This window comes from Caloenas nicobarica, chromosome 3, assembly GCF_036013445.1.
Source record: "Caloenas nicobarica isolate bCalNic1 chromosome 3, bCalNic1.hap1, whole genome shotgun sequence".
Taxonomy (NCBI): domain Eukaryota; kingdom Metazoa; phylum Chordata; class Aves; order Columbiformes; family Columbidae; genus Caloenas; species Caloenas nicobarica.
The window spans coordinates 83,709,724-83,729,602 of NC_088247.1; the positions used below are offsets into that span (position 1 = coordinate 83,709,724).

At 41.1% G+C, this 19,879-nt stretch overlaps 1 protein-coding gene across 1 annotated transcript in view; it reads left to right on the plus strand.

The window, feature by feature from the left end:
- Window positions 1–19,879, plus strand: part of KIF26B (kinesin family member 26B) — a 295,352-nt gene that overhangs the window by 69,358 nt on the left and 206,115 nt on the right. The window lies entirely within an intron of this gene.

A 19,879-nucleotide genomic window follows, 5' to 3' on the forward strand; every position in this document is an offset into this window, starting at 1 on the left:
GATGATGATCCATGCTCAGTGCTCCCATCCAAATCAGACAGGATGCACTTTAACTGAAATTTGTGCTGGTGCATCTTTGTCACAGTGAGGGCCTGTGCAGTTAGCACTGGGGCATCATAAATGCCTCATCTTTGTTGCTATGAGCCACTGTGAATTGCAGGTGGGGTATGTATGCTATGAAACAGAGTTGCCTACATTTTTATCAAGTGTTTTATGAACAGCTTCACTTCTTACAACTGGGACAGGAAATTAGGGATGGCTGCTAAATTTGTATTTGCAAGTTTGAGGACAAGCAGGTAATCAGAGAATTTAAGATCAAAACTCTAGTCTTTCTTGTTTCTTCCTGTAAGTAGATGCTGAAGTCACAACATTTGTAAGGGCCCATCCTGTTAATGAAGCTGAAGCAGTTTATGCTGAAGAACCATGATAAGTTGTTAATCCACTGCTCTTGAGGATAGGAATGAAAGAGAGACCCATTCAGGAAGATATATTGCTTTCAAGGATAAGCTCAAAGGAAATCAATCTACAGCCAGCAGGAAAGGCTGCTTCTGTGTTGGTTGGAATTGTGTTTATCCCTCAAGTTTTAGCCACACTGGTCTATAAATTGCTGTAAATTTTCAATGTTAGTGTATGTTGCATGTTTTTTGTTGTTGTGTGTGGTGTGGTGTGTTTGTTTTTTCTTTTTATGCTCCTATGCAACAACTATATTAGTTGGTATCATGCTTCCACATCTCAGGGAACCATCAACATTTCATACATCAGGTTGCTGTGAGACTACTGTTCATTTCAGAACTCAGAAATCTATATTGAATTTTAAGGTATTGTTTTCACAGTAATTATTTCCTTTTAGTAAATTAAATGGCTTTAATGTTAATGAACAGCAAATTAAGAGAGGACAAAGAACAGGAACACTCAATTTCCTGGTTATTCAGTATTAACAGAATAATCTTGGAGGCATCATCCTAGCTTAGCTGAAGTCGATGACTTTGTATAGGATTTGGAATGTATGGGTTTAGTTCCTGACTCTGCACAGGCTCTCAGGTTAATCTGACTGTGATCTCTAGATGTTTCTTGGGTATAAATAATGCTGCCACAGTAGCAGCAGGTTCATCCTCTCATGATAGAGACTCTGTTCGTTCTCCTGTGCCTGTCACTTCTTACCTGGGCCAGAGTCATGTGCCTTATTTTCTAATCTTTTACCAATGGGAAGTCCAAGGTTGATACTGTGGGCTAAGGGAAATAAACAATTACAAGTATGGTGTTTTTCTGTTGTCTCAGGGGTGCTGCACCCCTTCTGTTGTTCATGTTGGTTATTCTGAACACTTTAATAGGTATAGGTGTGTGGTGTTGTGGGTTTTTTTGGTGGTTTGTTTGTGTGTTTTGTTTTGTTTTTTTTTTTAAATAGACTTTTGGTCATTTAGGAACTGGGTAAGTGATCCTAGCCTTAAACCATCCTGTTAGCCTTTGTTCTTCTACTGAGTAGTAGGTGGAGTTATACTTCAGTGCCTAAGCCAATGTAAAAGGATGAGAGCTAACAGGTAGAAATCATATTTCTTTTGTACATAAGTTGCCTCTTTGTGATTTGTATCTCACAGTACTATATCATTCTTCAGAACATAAGCACATGGTTAGTGTAGTCATTCAAGAGCGCCTTTACCTTGGTGATGTTTTTCAAAGTGAAAAAATGGTCTGAGAATTGTAAAGTAAGAGTATGAACTGAAATAGATTGGCATAGTCTATAGACTTTATCTTGTGCTAGGCTGATTCTTAAAGCTTTATCCACGCTCCTTTTAAAATTGCCCGTGGAAGAAAAAGGTATACTATTTCTTTTATACTGTATTGTTTTCTGAAGTTTTCTCCTGTGAAATAAAGTACATTTTTTCACTTTTTTCTTTTTTCTTGTGTTACCTTTGACCTTGCCTCTGCATATGTGCCATTGGAAGTCATATGGAGTGCCCCTACTTCTGGGAGAACATGAGCAGAGCTAGTCAAGGCAAGATCTTTGTGCTTTCTTCTCCTTGTGCATAGGGAATCCCAGGCTGGGGGTTTGCATTAGGAATTCATCCAAATAAACCACTAGCAATTTTGCATTTTCTGTGGAGAAAATGACTTGAATATATTTCAGTATTTTAGCCATATTATGCAAAAATCACTTGTAGTGTTATGTTCATTCGAACCATTTGATGGATTTAGGGTATTTTCATAGTGGAGAAAGGCACAGTCCTCCACAGGTGACATTACAAACTCAGACTCTTAAAAGTAACCTTTCTCTTCTAACTGTAATTTTTCCCAATTTAAACTTCTGTAGTTTTAAATGAGAACATGGTTTTCTCTATTTTGCACAGAAAGTGGAAAAGGGAGTTAATTCTCAGCATGCAGCTATCTTCTAGCATTTCCTTAGCAGTAACTGTTGTGTGCTACATTCACTGATAGTAGTTTGAAGTGCCATATACAAAGCAATCCCATGTTTTATGGGAGTGGTGTGGGTTTTTTTAAAAAAATTCACAAAAAACTCGTAAAAAAGTAAAGTTGTTGCATATTTGTGCAGTACTTATAGAAGAGTGGAGGAGTAAAGAAAAACTTGGTTACTTTCAGGGGAAAAATGGAAAGAGATGCAGACCCAGAACTTTGATCCTAATGGAATTAGTGTGAGCAAGACCAGGTTCTGGGTGTTTAAAAGGATACAGAGCACTTTAAAGACCTAAAGACCTGCTCTTGTTGTCTGACTGCAATGCAAGTTGTTTATAGTTAGAGGCAAAAAGCTGGATTCTTTCTTGCTCTTGCAAGATTTAGTTTCTTTTGGTTAGTATTTTACATTAAAAGCCTAATGTGTTTCACATTAGGGTAATTTGAGGTTTTGGATAGGAGCTCTGCAATAAACGTAATCAAGAAAAGATGTTCTATGGAGTAAGTCGCACAATATCTGGATTTGTTGCTGTGCTTTTTTTTCCCGTCTCCGCCACCCAACCAATACGAGAATAGTCTACAGTTATTTTTATCTTTCTAGTGTTTCTATTTTATTTTAATATTTTAGCCACTTACATATTGGAGTGACATCTTGACTTCTGCAAAGCTTCTGGTAGCTGGAAACCCAGTGGAGTTGAGGGGCAGGAAGGTGTTGGGGGAGCAAAGTGCAGTCAAAAGGGGGAGCTCAGCACCCCCCAGCCGTTCATCCACATGGTGCCTCTATGCTCTCTGAGAGCAGAATTGAGAAAATGGTATAGCAAATAGCTTTTGAAAACTGAATTTTGTACTGGTGTCAAGGCTTGGTGGTCCAAGTCAGAGAGCTCCACAGCTGTGAACAGGTATGACACACATTCCCCTCCCATGGGATTTTTTGCACACAGGACTGCTGTGACACCACCTGAAGTTGTCATCTTGGCAGTTTCTTATACTATTTACTTCTGTTTTCATACTAAAAACAAGTCTGTGAAATGAATATGCCTTTGCAGAAAAAAAACCCAACAAACTTTCTGTAGGTTACTGCACATTATGATCCAGTACAGCAAAAATACATCCCTCCCTGTGGAAGTGCTTTACAGCCCTGTGTGACTACGTGTTGCATCACCAGATTGCAGTCTACTTGCTTTACCCTAAAAAATCCTTTCTGTTTCACACATTGCACATAGTGGTCTAGGAAACCTGTTTCTTGGATTTCTCTTGTGAGTGATGTGCTAAAAGCTGCAAATGAAACACGATGTAAGAATTACTTTCTGGAGATGAGACCTGAAAGGCATTTTAATGCATTGAGTCAAGAATGGGCTTAAGACTTAAGGCAGTGTCCCAGATCTAGTGGGATCTGTCAGCAGGACGATGGCTGCTTCTCACCCAGGTAGAGTATTTACTGAAGGGCTGCACTGCACCAGTTTGCACATTTGCTCCTGTTCTGGAGTGTGCCACCATGTATTTGACAGTAGACATGATCACATGTGTTTTGAGCCCAGTTTTCCATGTACAACAGGTGATCTCTGCTCTGTCACAGCAAAGGAAGCCTGAGGATTTCCTCTTCTGGGGAAGTAAGGGAGGATGACTTTTAGTAGAGGTGGTTGCTGTGATGAGTCTTCGCATTGGCCTCCCAGGTGCCAGCATAGCGAGTATGACTAATGACGGAGAATCTTTAGGAATCATATCCCAAATGGTGGTCTGAACTCTGGATGAGTTTAACACCTTGCTCAGTTTGCTAAGTTTGTTCTGCCAGGTATCATAGCCCACACACAGATCTGAATTGCTCTAAAAGAAATGAAATAAAGTGTTAGGAGCTTCCATCTGAATATCAGGAAACACTTTCACTGTGTGGGTGACTTAGCACTGACACATGTTGCCCAGAGAGGTTCTGGAGTCTCTTGCCTTGGAGATAACTCAAAAGCCATTTGGCCATGGTCCTGAGCAGCCTGCTCTAGGTGACCCTGCTTGAGCAAGGGGGTTGGACCAGCTGACCTCTGGAGGTCCCTTCCAGCCTCAACTGTTCTGAGATTCTGTTGCTTTGCTTCCCTCACTCAGATTCTACCAAGCATTCTTGGTTCAGACAGAACTGGGGACTCTGATAAGGAGAGTATAGGAAGTGCGTGTGCTTGTGTTTATCTGTTTGGGGCTGATGTTGTCTGGAAGCAGACAGAATTATTTATTCATTGAACTGCAAATTCTATTCTTGAAGTTATAAATGCCTCTAAATGTGATCAAGAAGAATTACTCATACTGTCTTCAGACCTTTGAGATGTCTTTTTATGTTGTCCTCTGAAAGCTGACTTTGTTATTAAGCAGTAAAGGAGATGTTCTGTGTCAATTTTAAAAATGTTAATATGAACATGAGGGAACTAGTCATATCAAAGTTCAGGACAGAGACATTTCAGTCCTTATTTGTGTGTAAGAGCACTGGAACACCTTAAGCATCTGACGTGGCTGACATTACTGCCAAGAATAAATGTGAAAGCAATTGTATACAAAGCCTGGCTGGGAACAGGGGCAGCAGGTGGGGTGGGGAATCAGAGATTCACATCTGTTATGGAAGATGGTGTAACATGTTCTAGCTGTGCAGGTATAACTCTCCCTAGAAATAAAATGACCTTAATATGCAGTAGTGTATTCAATGTTTAATTTTTAAAAAGTGCCATAAAAAACTCTGACTGTATATACACGCATCAAACTTCATTACAGTTATATTTGCACTGGATACCAAGTGATGTCTCTGTAATCCTTCTCTTTCTATGTCCCTTAAGTTTCGCATAATAAATTCACAAAATGCTATAGAAGTGAATGCCAAGAAAGGTCTCTGGTGGAATTTTGTGAGCATGCCAGAAAACATTCTATGGATGGTAACATGGGAGAGTGAGTTAAATTACAATACTAAATGCAGGGTTTAGTTGAGAACACCGAAGCATTTAAAATTGTGGGAGAAGGGGAGGGAGGGGGCGTTGGACTTCCCAGTTACTCCAGACTGCAAGTCCCTCTGGTAATCAGTGGAGTCCCCAATGCAGACTCTGTAAATATTAATAAAACAAAAAGATCCCAGTGTTCTAGTATCGCTTCTAGAAAAGCCTTGTAGACCTTACATGTAGCTTGTGTGGTGTTGATAAAAATATGTAAAATAATTTCAGACAGAGACTGTGAGCTGGAGCCATAGTTCTGGTTATTAATATCAAACTGTACGAATGGCTGCAAAAATAGCTAAAATGCTTGTAATGAAAAAAAGAGAGCAATTTGATTGTGCAATGCAACTATATTTCCACTCGTAAACTTGAAGTATGGGTAGCAAAAAACCCCCTACACTTTAAACATAAAAGTGGGGCCGTTGTCTGCTTACACATAGGAATTGGGTCCTTACATGCAGCTCCCAGTTTGCAAGTGCAGTTTGTTTTTTCTGTGGGACATATTTGGTATTCTTGCTAGCTTGAGTCTTACAATGTCCTAGGGCTCTTATGGCTGTCTTATCCTACTCGTAAGAAAAAGTAAATACAAAGTAAGAAGTGGATTATTGTAGGGCAGTCTCTGTCCCTTGTCCTGGTCCTGACTAGAAGGGCTGACTATGGGCATTCTGTTCCATTTTTTTAGTAGTGAATTTCAAGAAGCTGTATAAGGTGGCAATCTCTGATTTGGAAGTCTGGTCTTGAATGTATTAAATTAGGTCAGTTGAATTGGGGGACTGGGCTTTGGTTGTGTTGATGCCTCATGACAACTGATCATTTCCCATGCAAGATCATTGAGGTGTGTGCCAAGAGCCAAGTAAATGACACTCCTGTGCCAAAAGGACTTGTCCTTCTGACTGGGTGCTCCTGTACTAAGCAGCCTTGGCATAAAACAACCTATACATGGTGTCCAGCAAGGCCTGGAGAAACTCAGGTTCCCAGCTCAGGCCACTGCTCTCAACAATTAAGATGAGTTTCTACCAGACAAGTGGATTAAGGCTACAACATCACAGTATGCAAAGGGTGGTTTCTCTCACTAGTTCCCAGCTCTGCAGCCTTCCCCCACCTTTCCTGTTGCAGCTTCATACTTGCCTTTTTCCTCGGTATCTCCCTGATCTCAGCTTTGTGGAGAAGGAGAGGGGGTGGCAGAGCTGACTTCACCTGAACCAGAACATCTGCTTGTGGTGAGCTGGGATTGGGGCCAACAAGTAACACTGATGGCCGGTCAGCAGCACGCCTTCTGCAAGAAGAATAGATGATGTGTCTTATCTTGTCCTGTTAAATGTAGACAGTACAGCTTCTGAGGAGATGGAGGTTTTAAACCCCAGAAAGCTGTTCTGTCAAGTGCTGTTGGCCGAAGAGGGTGCAGCCTTACTGCTGTGTGGAGAGAATGGTGCAGTTGCCTTAGCAGTTGGGGAGGATCTAAGGAGTGAATCCTGGTGGAACACAGATATGGGTGTTTATAACTGCAAGATACAACCTCGTGTTTGGTAGCTTTTCTTTGTGAAGTTATGTGGTTCCTCTGCCAGGTGTCACTGCTCTTGTGTCTGTGTTTTTCCTCATGGCTTACCTAAGGACTGCAGGCACCAAGGTCCAGGTTCCAGAGACTGCTCTAGGAGCTGCCTGCAAAGCACAAGCACGGTGCTTCCTATTGCCATGCTTTGAATCTAGCCTAAAGCCACAGTGGCACCTTTAATCACTGCTGATCTACTTTGACTCCTTCTGCCCTCCCACTCTCACTCTGTCTCCATCTCATTGTGGTTCTCATTATTTCTAATGCTGTAGCAGAAGATTTGGTGCCAATTCCGAGACACTGTGCTCCTTAGCCCATGCCTCATCTGCTTCACAGAAGAACAAAGCAATCTCTGAAGAAATTGTCCAGGTCTGTGTGAATCAGAAGGAGTACAGATATGCATGAGAAGTAAATAGTGGCTAATATTACATTTAAATTAATGAGACCCAGCCTCTGGAAATTAAATTAAGGAAAATAAGGTAATGCAGTAGTAGGAGAGTTTTCTATCTCACAATTGAAGTTGTGTTTCTTTACTCATTTCTTTCTGGATACGTAGCTTTCAGCTACTCAGACAAAAATAAATTTAAGCCAGTACAGTAACAATTCCTTGTTTCTTACCTCCCTGTGTTGTTTTCCTGTTTTCCCTGAAGTGTCTTTCCAGGATGATGTTGACACTGCTCATTTACATTTTCCGTGCCACGCCCCACCCCCCCCATCTAAATCTAGATGTCAGCTTGTCTGTCAATAAATAACAAAAAGTAGTGTGGTGGGCTTTTTGTTGTTTTGGTTTTTTTGGTTGTGCGAATTATGCAGGTGTGTAGATTTTATAACATGTTGACTTAATCAGTGGCTGCTGAAATTCTTATAAGGTGTTTTAAGAGGCCACTGGGTTACTCTACTGATCATAAATAATTTTTGTCTAAGGGAGTATGTCTAAGCTTTTTTTTTAAATGGGGTTTGATTTCTGAATCTATAGAGCTGAATCAGTAGCGGAGAACCTGAAGCCTGAGCAAAAGAGTTGATCTGTAGATTAATTGCAGGAGATGCCCAAGGGTAGATGGTGAGGCTGAGTAGCCTTATTTGGTGTATTCAAGAGCAGTGGCTGTCTCTAGAATGGATAGTTTCATCCTTTCAGATGTCATTCCCTTTTCTCTATTGATTATGCTGTGACTGGGTACACAAGGAGCCCTGTGTTAGTCTGATGTCACGATCAGTGTCTTTAATCTTTGCAAAGGTTGGAAATCCAGTTTCTTCCCTGCTGGTTAGAGAGCTTTTCAGCTGACAGTGTAACCTGAGGAATATTGTATTTTGGTTTGAGGCTGGCTAATGTTACCAGGCTTTACTGGAAGCTTTTACTCCTCCCTCCCCGCCCGCCTTTTTTTTTTCTTTTTTTTTTCTTTTTTTTTTTTTTGCGTGGCTCACTTGGGGACTATTTGGAAAAAGGTTTGTAATCTTAGCCTTCATCAGACCACACAAGTCAAGAGGCTGATCCCCTCTTGGGCTTGTCAGCAGTCAGCTTATTCAGGACAGAACGTGAGCTGTGGTGAGAGGGGAGGCATGTTTTTAGCCCACACTTGTAGATCGGTGTCACTGGGGGCCAGCAACGCCATGCTGTTTGGCAGTGAGGGCTCATTATGTGCCTGTCCCCTGTGGTCCCACAGCATGGGCTAGAGGCTTCTGTTCACAGTCAATGGATGTAGGGGGGGGAGTGTTTGGCCTCCTTCAGCTCTGAATGCTTTCATTGAGACCTTGGTAAGAACACTTTCCAACTGAGCCCTGTTGCATCCTCCACCATTTGAATTGCTTGTGATTTTGTGAGGGTAAGGAGGATGGGATACAGGCTGTGACAACCCGGGGTTGCACAGTGTGAGGGCTTTTGAACAAACCCAATAGTCCTGAACTGAAGCAGTGCCTGCTTTTTGAGTTTGGGATGTACTTTTTTAATAGGTGACAACAACAAAAGAGGTTATTAGCTGTATTCTAAAGCTCCCCAGTGTCACAAATCTGACTGTAAAGATATGTATTGAAAGAGAGCATTTACCAGCTGGGAGAAGCACTATGGTAAATGTTAGATCATGTTGCTCGTTCCTGGCTGTAAGTGTTCAGAAGCAGCAGTGTTTACAGGGGGCTCATCAAGGCCCACAGAATCATACTGTGCTTTATACCAACTTCAATTGGCTTCAGATTCATTAAGGTTTCTGCTTTACCCACTTCACCAGTTGCCTGGCAGCCAAGTGACCTGTCAGCGTCTGGACTCAAACCAGTACCTTCCCTCAGAGCAGCCTTGCATCATACAGCTGGGTCAGCTTGAGTCGGTGCTGGTGTGGTAGGCGCCTTCTGGATCACCTTGTGAGAGCAGCCAAAAGCAGGACCTTTGGCATCTGTAAAAGCCACAGTGAGTGGAATTGGAGCTATTTTCTTATGTAAAGCCACACTCAGCAGCCCAACAGCTTCCATCCTGACCACAGTTTCTTATCTTCCCTATCCATCTTCCAGCACTCACCAGCCCCTCAAACCCAGTCTCTGGCACCTGTCCTTGGCACAAACTACCAAATCCTGTGCAATCCCTTCCACCAACTCTGCCTCAGCAGATGCAGACAGAGTCTGCTGAACTGGAGCTGAAGCATATGCTGAAGTATACAGATTAGTTCATAGCTTGTGTAGAAAGTCACACCCACACAGAGTTTAATGAAATTTAGCAGATACGTTTGCAGCAGACTCGAGAAAAAAAGGCTGTGTGTTACGGGCTTGTCATAACACACATTCTACCACTTGAGCCGTGTTGGCATAGTTCAACAGTGCAAGTGCCCCAAGGCCGGAGAACAGAGCTTTGCCTGGTGTGAATGTATCCCACACACTGCAGTTTATCCTCATACTCCATGGGAGACAGTCATGACAGTGTAATTCTCTTCCCACTGAGAGCTGGCAAATTCTTGTCACTTTCATTAATATTTTTCTGTTATTGCTTTTTCTTTCTCTTCCCCTTTGCCTACTCCAAATATTTATACCATGCTAACCAAATATAAGCTGATCTTGCAACTGGCATGGAAACCTGTAGATAACTTTTGTGCCTGAAATTATTCCCAGCTGAAAAGCTGAGGTGTGCTCCTGCATCCTGCTCTGTGTACTAGGTAGAATAAATGTTCTTTCATGGCTGCTCTAATGCCCTTAGATTTCTTTGGCTGTATGGAGGTTGGGGGCACTCAGCACTCTCTGAGGTAAAGACTAACTTTTGTGGTGTATTTTTGTTTGTTTTAATAGATCTGTAATATATTTGTGCAAGCATGCAAGTGGTATGAATGTATCTATGCTATTGTACATGAGAACTGCGTAGAATATGGGGGCATTAGAAGTGATAAAAAATTCTAAAGAGAGAAGTGTATTTGCATACACAAATTTCACTTGCAAAGAGAAGTCTTTGATATGTTACATCTCATTTTAGGGGTTCCAGGGATCACAGGCAGTAATTACAAGGCATTCCATGTGCACAAAAGAAATTAAACAAAAACATAATTAGACAATTTGATAATTAGATCATTAACAACCTATTAATATAACTGTGTGAATGGGAACAGCTATAAATACAAAACTCTATCTGGTTACCGTCTGGTACTACATCAAAGCTGAGGAGCTTTCATAAGCAAACGTAACCCACCCTGAGATAATATAAAACTGTTAGAATAAAGTTTCAGTGGGCTATGCTGGGATTTTTCTTTTCTCAGTTCACATTATTAATAAAAACAGAACCAAGTGCTAATAAAAATAATGAATAATGTCATGCACGTCCAAAGCAGTAAGTATGGTATCAATTAACCTGGAGCTGGGATTAGTGCACAGAGTGAGGCAGAATGTCACATCTGAGGGGCAGCAGAAGGGTCAAAGGGTATCTGGGTTTGGGAGCTGTGTACCTGATAAGGGGAGCTTGAGGCTGGACACGCAAAAGGCTGCACAAACCAGGGGCGGGAACATTGGCATTGTATTGCTGGCAGGAAAGGAACAGGATGGTGGTGTTTTTCCCCCTCTGAGGAAAAAACAGGGATTTCCAAGATAATGAGTCACTGAAATATAGTTTGATCTTTGATACGGTGGGAGTTTGAAGAATCCTGAGGCAAGAGAAAGAGGCGTAGCCCTTTTGTGGGTGAATGGCTTGGGGTGAGAAAGAGGTGGTAAATGATAACAGGCCAAATGTTACTGAGAGGGAAAGATTGAGCAGATCGAAGTGAGACTATGAGAGCCTGTATGGCTAGACAGCAGGGGACATGAGCTGCCTGTGGAGCAAGTGGCTGTCAGCACCTGGTATGTGGCTACTATTTAAAGCAGCAGCCCACTGCAGGCCTGGTATGTGTCAAGGAGGATGTTTCAGACAGGTGCTGTCAAACCTCAGAGCTGCTTATGCAACTTCTTTCCACCCAAAACACAGCATAAAGTCTTTTCGGAAAGCAGAGTGGCATATGACACATTAATAGCGTTGGGGCAATCTTCTAGGCCAGCAATTTCATAGTTTTGCTGACCCTGTTAGTAGACCTTCAAATTATTTGTGTCAGAAATTAGTTGGAAAAAAAATAATTCGCACCATCAGCTTTAAGTAGATATCTTCTCAAGGGTTGCTCAGTGATCTGGGACTGTTCTTCATGGTCTTAACTAACTTTCCAGCTTTCATGATGCCCACTCACTTGCTTCTGGGTGCATTCACATGAAGGAAACAGCTCCTAAAGAAAGCGTGTAATAGCTCTGCAGATATTGAGGTGCATGTTCTTTAGTTCAGTCAGGATAAAGCTGGTGGAAATCCCCAGTCAATATTATTGTGAGAGATGACTGTCGCTGAGTAACAGGAGCAGATTTGTATGCAGCTTGAATGCTTCACATGTACAAAGATTTGAGAATCAGTGCAGAGGGGACACTTCCCGAAATTTCCAAATTACATGTATTTAACAATGTTATCTATCCAATGCAAAATGAAAACACAGAGAAGAGGCAAATAAATTTCAGTTTTTCATGTGCATCTCTGAATGTGCATGGGAGAGACTTCATTATCACTGTGAAGTGACTGTTGTCTTTGTGATATACTTTCCCAGTGGTTAGGAACAAAATTCATTCTGGTTCCTAGGTGGCAGGCAGATAAGCTCCATCCGATTTCAATAAAGTGGGCAGGATTTTACTTGCAGTTTTGCTAAGATTAAGATTACTTGAGTTGCCTGGTGTTGTCATATTCAAGGATGTGAAAGAAAGTCAGCTGACAGTGTGAATTTCAAATGGCTTTGTTAAACTGCAGTAAAACTCTTCAGGTTTTAACTGACCATAGTTAGTGCTGTACTTAAGGCTTGCAATGCTCTAATTCTATTCGATCCATATCCTTGACCTTAACTCCTCTCCAGTCAAGTTGAGAAGGGTGAGAATCTGATAGTGCCAGAGAAGAGACCCTGCAAGTGTGTTGCTAAGGAGAGCATATCCAAGACAAATGAAAATTAGCTCTGCTGAACCAGGTTGGAACCTCAGTGTGAAGTGGAGAAATTGGTGAAATTGTATCCAAAAGCTGAGCGACTTAGAAAAAAAACCCCCACAAACAAAAACCCCCACAACAAACACCCAACCTCCCAAAACAACCAAACACACCAAGAAAACCAACCAACCAAAAACAACAAAAGGGAGGTTGGACATGCAAAGGCAAAGCTCTTTACCCACTGTAAAATCTGACAATAACCTTTACAAATCTATTGATTTTTTTTTTTTCTTTTCCCTCCAAAAGAGTGATCTGGCATGCAGTTTAAAGATACTAATGTTTATTAGAGAGACAAGCATAAGAGTGAGCACACAGAAATAGTTCTCTTAAAAAAAGGTACAAATTAAGCTGTGTAGGGCAGAAAATGTTTGATTCTCTGATAATTGTCAACTGTGCTGAAGCAGAGCAGATTTGATAAAAAATGTTACATGCTGAATAGCTCTTTTGAGAATGCGAGGTTATGAAATAAAACCCACAATTTTTCTAATGCTTGTTTGCCTAAAATAAAAGGGATATGATTCTCACATCCGAAAAGCAGTTACAAGAGGTTTCAGCTTGCTACAAACCTTTATAAATCAGGAGAAGAGTAAGTATATAGGTGTCACAAATACTGTCCTGACCTTCACACTTGTGATATTTAGTTACTATTCTTCAGGTATGACAGCTGTTTGAGAAATCACTGGTTACAGTGTCACTAGTAGCTCAGCGTTGGCATTCATCAAAGAACTTCTCACAGGAAAAGCACGCTAAACTTTGAAAATGTGGAGGTGTGTCAGAACAGTAATTGCTACTGTAGCCTGGTTACTCAAAGATGTTCAAATGATCTGATGATTTGATGTTTATCAAAGCTTGGAATAATGGGGAAGTCTGAAAAGATCAAAGAAAAAATAATATTATTCCAGTATTTTAACAGGTCTGGCCCATGTAATTATAGGTCAGTCATGCTTCATGCTTATCCCAGATGGGTTTGAAAGGGTGGGTAACAGGATATCAACAATAAAAACCAATGTCTTTGAGAATGGCAATCAGAAGGATTTTATGAAAAAAAGGTATCACATTTGCCACTATGGTGAGGAGTGAGACTGAATGTTTGGTTGATAAAGCTAACAGTTCATAAGCTCTTGAAAGCATTTAATTCTGACAATAGGTCACATTTGTAGCTGGTCCCTACTTGAGGGAGCAATAGCAACTGAGTTCTGTGGGGCGACTGGAAACTTGAGCAAAAATACATCTATGATACATCTGTGTCACATCTGTGTTGCATGCATGGCAGAGGACTGCTTATAGCAATGATGTAGAAAAGCACTAGGGGGTCAAGGTGAATAGTCAGTTGAACACAAGCTCATAGTGTGCCCTGGTGGCTAAGAAAGCAAATGCAATCCTTCAACATTCAGCCAGGAAAATACAAAGCAAGGAGGAGAGATGGGAGCTGCTGCTTTTTCCAGCACAAGTGATGAGGCTTCTCCAAATCTGAGTTTGTTTCTATTATTTGTGCTATAAAAAGGGTGCTGACAAATTCTGCCCTTTTGGCAACAGCTGAGTTTGTCTACCACATAGCTGTGGAAGAAGCTTCCCTCCAGGACACCCTGTGTATGCTGTGGCCAGAGGTTCAGTCCAGGCTGCAGAGCTTTAGACAACCGCATAGCAGAGCTCATTGCGCAAGGCTTGCCTTTGCACCACTGAATGGATATTTAGATTTTCTTCCTGCTATTTCATCTCTTCTTCTCAACCCAATTGAAAATCTGGCTGCTGTCTGGCTATCAAATGCTAACACAAACACCTGTGTGCCAGATGTGTACAGCTGCAAGTCCATCAGTGCTGACCCATCACCAGAGCCATAAGCCAATCCATGGACCAATTAGAAAACACTTTTTGTTTTTCTTCTTACCCATTTTTAATCCTCTTATTTTTCCAGGGTTTTCTCTCTTCTGCTTTCTGCTGCTGCAAGTTTGTAAGGTGAGCTTTGCTTAGACTTTCTGTCTCTTTTAGATAAGAAAACAGAGAGCCTAAACCAAAGGAGCACATTTTCAGGCTGTAGAGTAGCTGGTTTATACAGACAAATGTTAAATTATAACAGTCCAGATGTCAATAGTATGTGCCAGCTCAAGAAAAACATCTTGAAAATAGTAATGTGAGGGTTACACTAGACAGGATTAAGATTTGATTTTTCCTTTGCCTGCTCCCTGAAAAGAACTGGTCCCCTAGATGTGTTCTGGAGATACTGTCTGTAGGACAGGGAGCACTCTCATGTCCTTTTTCAAAGTGAAGGCTCAAGTCAGCAGCATAAAGAAGGTCTTCAAGTTTTAGGGACAAAAACTGTAATAGTAAAAGAGTTGGGATATGATAACACTGCAGAGGTTTTTACTGAAGTTGGTAAGACAGTTTTTTGCAAGGGCTTGCTGGAAACAGGCTAAAGTAAAAAGCCTCCTTATTCCACTGTGCTTTCCTCATGACCTCTGTGTCTCCTTCTGCCCTAGTTCCTGACTTAGAGCTCTCCAGTTTGGGACTGCCTCCTCTCTCCTCTCCCCAGTGTGTGGTAACAGTGCTTACTGGGGAATGGTACTGCTGGGTAGGGAGTTTCAAAAAGATAAGAGGGAAATAGGTTCTCCGTTTCTGGCAAAGAAGATGAGAAAGTTTTGCTCAGCTGGGAGTGGTAATGGGTGGCTTGTGTGAGGACGACATGCTGGGTGTGAGGGAAGTCTTCAGTGACAGAGAGGGTAAGGCAGTGTGGTCTTGCCCAGAGAAGGTGTCAGTTGCCATATGCAGAGCAATAAAAAAAGAGGACCACCTCACTTCCCCCTTGGTTTTGCTTATGTGCAACTTGGCCTTTTACTTACTAAACCACGGCTTGTGCTAGTGGGGGTCCTGCCACCTCAGATAATTCAAATGATTAAGTCTTAGAAAAGGTAACTAATTTTTATCCAAAGGTTCCCAGCTCAGCTTGATAGTGTAGTGCTACTAATTTATAGTCATGTTATGTATCCTGTCATACTTATTTGAGGAAAAACTCTCATTGACTTCAGTTTATTTGAACACACTTTTGCTTTAACAGAAGTGATGCCATTGTAACAGTGAGGAGATGTTTTTCAACTGTTGGGGCTCTGGAATGCTGAAAACAGCAAATATCTGAAATGTAGCATAGAAGATGATAGAATATGTTTAAGTTAGGGTGCAGAATCACTTGGAAAATAGCCCAAGTGCCTCTGGAAAGTAAATTTACAAATATAATCTCTTTATTGAGCTGGAAAGTACATCCTCAAGAGAGAAAGGAGAACAGAAGAGTGTGTTTTTTGTTTTGTTTTTTCCCTCTAAATAGAGATCAACCATGGACTAACAGGATTGTGTTTAGGGCAGAGATGTTTTCAGAGTCATGTAAAAAAACATATGTTTTTAATCAGGGTTAAGGCTTCCCTCCTACTAATGTTTCGTAGTTATTTCTTTTACTCCCTGCCTGTGGAGAGTGAGAGTCTGGAAAACACACTTCTTCTGGGGCAGAACTTTGATTGTTGCTTTCACCTGCTTCTCCTTTCACCTTGTGTGATGGATTACATACCAGCAGTCATTGCTTGGACCTTTTTGGAAACAAAAGAACTCCATGAGTCTTATCTGAGCATCTTCAAGCATAAGCTGATAGCTTTGATTTAGTTAGTACTGACTGCTTTGTTTTTCCCTGAAGAGCAATGAATAATATTGGTGTTGAGGAACACAATTTGATAAGAAGGTCTTGAGACCCATTGTATAGCTGAGTTTTCTTTGAGATAATGACATAGGGTTACAATGTCTAGCTTGTGTAGACTTTAGGTGATCAAATCAAATTCAGTTGTGCACAAAATCTTAGAGTATGTCTTAGTGTTTGTCTGCTCTATGTTTGCAAAAAAGTAGTATGTATATGAAGTGTTTGTAAGTGAATCTGTGATCAGCTATGTTCCATGTAACATGCAAAAGTGCAAATCGCTTGTCCTATTTGTTGCCTGCATCTCTGTCCACCAGCTGAGCTCCACCTCCTTGCATCATGTCTCCTTGGGAGCTTTGTGCAAATGTATGTGTGAAACAGACTGTACTTCATGCTGAAAGTTGTTTAGTTTCTCTGTTGAGGAAGATGGGCACTGAGCTGGATAGCAGGAAGGAAAGGATTATTCTGTTTGTAGTCTGCTTTCTTAGTGATGGAGTTAAGATGTCATGAAAACTATAGAGCAAGGTACAGATCTATGAAGGGATGTGAGAGGAGGATGCATCTGTATTACCTTACAGGACGATACAGTAGTGCCATTCTCCCTCCTCCATGAGGGGGGAACTGTATTTACCCTGGTACAGCTGTCTGTGTACTTCAGTGCTTCTTAATTAGTGCTTGTTTGCTGGGTACATTTTCCCTGGGTAAAGCAAGAATGCTGCAGCATACCTGTCTATGATGGGTCTCTAAAAAGAAAAACTTCCTTCCCTCTTCTGTCTTTGCTATATGGGGTTTTTAGTTCAGGACAAAAGTTGGGGCATTAATTACTAGCTGGTTACAGTGGAGAAGTGAACAACCACACATAGCTGGAACTGGTGTTTACTTGAGCTTGAAAACTCAAAGGTAATGTGAAAAGGCTCCTTGCAACAAAGCTCAGAATGCACTTCGTTTAGTTCACTGTTTGCCTTGTGCATTTATACTATGGTCTGTGTTGTGACTGATCTCATGAAGCTTTCAGACATCTTACATGCCTTCATTTGTTTATTATAGGAATAGGAGTTTATAGTAATGCTGTTTATACTAAAGATGGGTGAACTATTACAGTCTTAAGAGAAACCATCATGAACCTTTGCCCTGAACTCAAACCAAACTAGTTTGTGATTTTTTTTTTAAGTTCTGTTTCAATTTTCAGTGTCACTGTACTTTGTTCTATCAGGCCTGGAAATGAGTACCAAAATATAAATTATATTTGCAGTGTCAGCCTCAGATTTCATAAGCAAATCTGCTCTCATGCCAGGGAACATGGAGTTTCTTAGACATCCCAAGTTTCAGTAGTGAGCATAACCTTTCCAACTCCTCAGTGCAGCTGACTCCAAGTGCTTATCCAGTGAGGGTTGCCCATCACTATGGCATATGGGACGAGATACTGTTTATTGAAGTAATAGGCATTCCTAGGGGAATGTGTGCAGATGATTGCTTGCAGATGAATATTGAAACAAAGTGCCATGTAGCTACATTGTCCTGTTATTCAAGCAAGGGTGTAGTGATTGCCCAGCTTTGGCCTCCTTCCTGCTAAAAGTGTTGCGGGCTTATCAGCTGGCTCTTCTGTGGAGCTGCCCACTGCACAATAAGAAAGTAAACTCTCTTTTAGGCTATATCAGTTTTGTGTTGAGAACAAAATGTGACTAATGTGTTTCTGGAACCTGAATTTCTCCAAATTTGTTTGCTGTCCTGTAGGCTTTTCTGTTTCATGTTCCAGACTTGGATCCAGCGTTGAGCTATCCATCTAGCAGAGTCTGATAGATGAGTAGGACCAATCTTGGGAGTAATCAATTCAGGTTGTGCCCGTCGTCCTCCTTTCTGCTTCTGAGAAGGAACAGTCTTCTTTCCCTTCTTCCCCCTCTCTCTCTGTTTATTGTTGTATCAGCAAATGATCTGATGTTTGTTTTAACACTGAGATGAAGCTGAATTCACTGCTGTCCAGCACTCCTTAAAGTTGGTGTGCTACTTGAATATTTATATCATACTGACATTTGCTTACTTTAGAGAAGGCTTTATTTCCTTGGAATATTTATCATAGTATTAGGAATTTCCACGTTGAACTGCTGCTGGATCTGAATGTTGTATATAATTACCTGGGTTCAAGCCCAGTTGCCTAAGGGAAAGTTGACTTCTAAAGAACAACAGCTAGCTCTGTGGCATTAGCTAGCTGAAGAAAGAGCTGGCAAGGATTTTTCCTGGACTGACATGGAGCAGCCTGGAAAGAAGACCCACACTTCACTTCAGTGATGTAGGTAGCTTTGTCTAGCTCATTATCGTGAAAATAGAGTCCCTTCCCTGCATACCTGGCATCATGGATGGGGTGCCTATATCTGATGTGATCTGTTGACCTAGTTATGGTCTGGGATGGAAAATAAGATTTGACATCTTTTGCATCCTGTTTTTCCCCTTGATTTCAACCAGTCCCTTTTCTGAAGGTTAAGGGGGGAGAGTTGGTGCAGAATCCAGTTCTTGCCTTCCTGACACACTTTGCTCTGACCCCCTTTGTGCATAGAATAGAAATGACCAGCTTGAGGCTTGATCAGATCTCAGCCTCCTGTTGTTTCCCATCAGCTTATATGACTCTCTTGTGCTTCTGGGGCTAGAACTGCTCTTTTGCTGCTGTACATAGAAAAGCACCATAATTTATGAATCAATTAATCACTGCATGCTGAGGAGCTGTTCACAGTAGTTAAACAGTGAAAATAAAATGCTGGAATATATAATAAAGATGGATCATAATGAATATGACCCTTTACCGATGACTTCTTTCCCTCCCCATATTATACCCCCTACCCATTCTTTCCCAGCACAGTCAGACTATCAAGACAAGAAATTTGTCTATCTTGGATGGCATGGAGTTCATCAAATTACTTGATGGGGTGGTGTCTATTTGTGTGGGGGTTTTTTTCTTTTTTTTTTTTTTTTCTTTTTTTCCCCTCCACACCCACCCCCTCTATTCTTCCAGTCTTAAGGAGGGATAGGCAAAGTCTGTCCTGCTTGATCTGTAAAACCACAAAAATGTGGTAAGAAATTTCCAATAAATATTTCCATCTTATGACTGTCATTCACTCTGTAAAACACACGCGTCATTACTGTGTGTTTCTAAATCTGCATGATACTGTAAGAAGCAGGCAAGTTTGGTAATAAGCCCCTGCTACGATTCCTGTTTGGCTTCACAACTTACTGAAGCACTTGGCAATTTAGGGCAGCATTCAATGACTGCGGTCAGCTCAGGGTAGTATATTGATTGCTCTGTGGAGAGCACTGCTGATATTCAAAGATCTACCCGTGAGGTAAGGATACGAGGCAAGAGGTTTTAAACCCTGATCACATGGTTTTGCAACAAAATTATGCTTTCCATGAAGAAAATAATTCATTACAAGTTATTGACCATATATATGTTCTGTATTATGAATATTTTTTAAATTTTGTTGTCAGTAGATACTGAAAATAGTGGTAGAAAACTTCATTAATGGAAAGGGTGTCTTTCCTGTCTGAAAAGTGTTTTCTTGGTAAATGAAATGCTGAAAATCTCTTAAACTTTATCAAATATCCATCTACTTTGAAGTCTGAAAAGGATTTTGGGAGAGTGATGGTACTTCTGTTTTTTCCTTTTTTCTTTATAGGTAGGCTTTGGAATTCTACATTTCTTTGTTGCGGAGTATTTCCTGGATTTTATGAGTATCAAAAGCTGGCATTGATGAGTAGATGGATTTATGAACCTTGCTACAAGCACACTGGTTTTAGTGGAT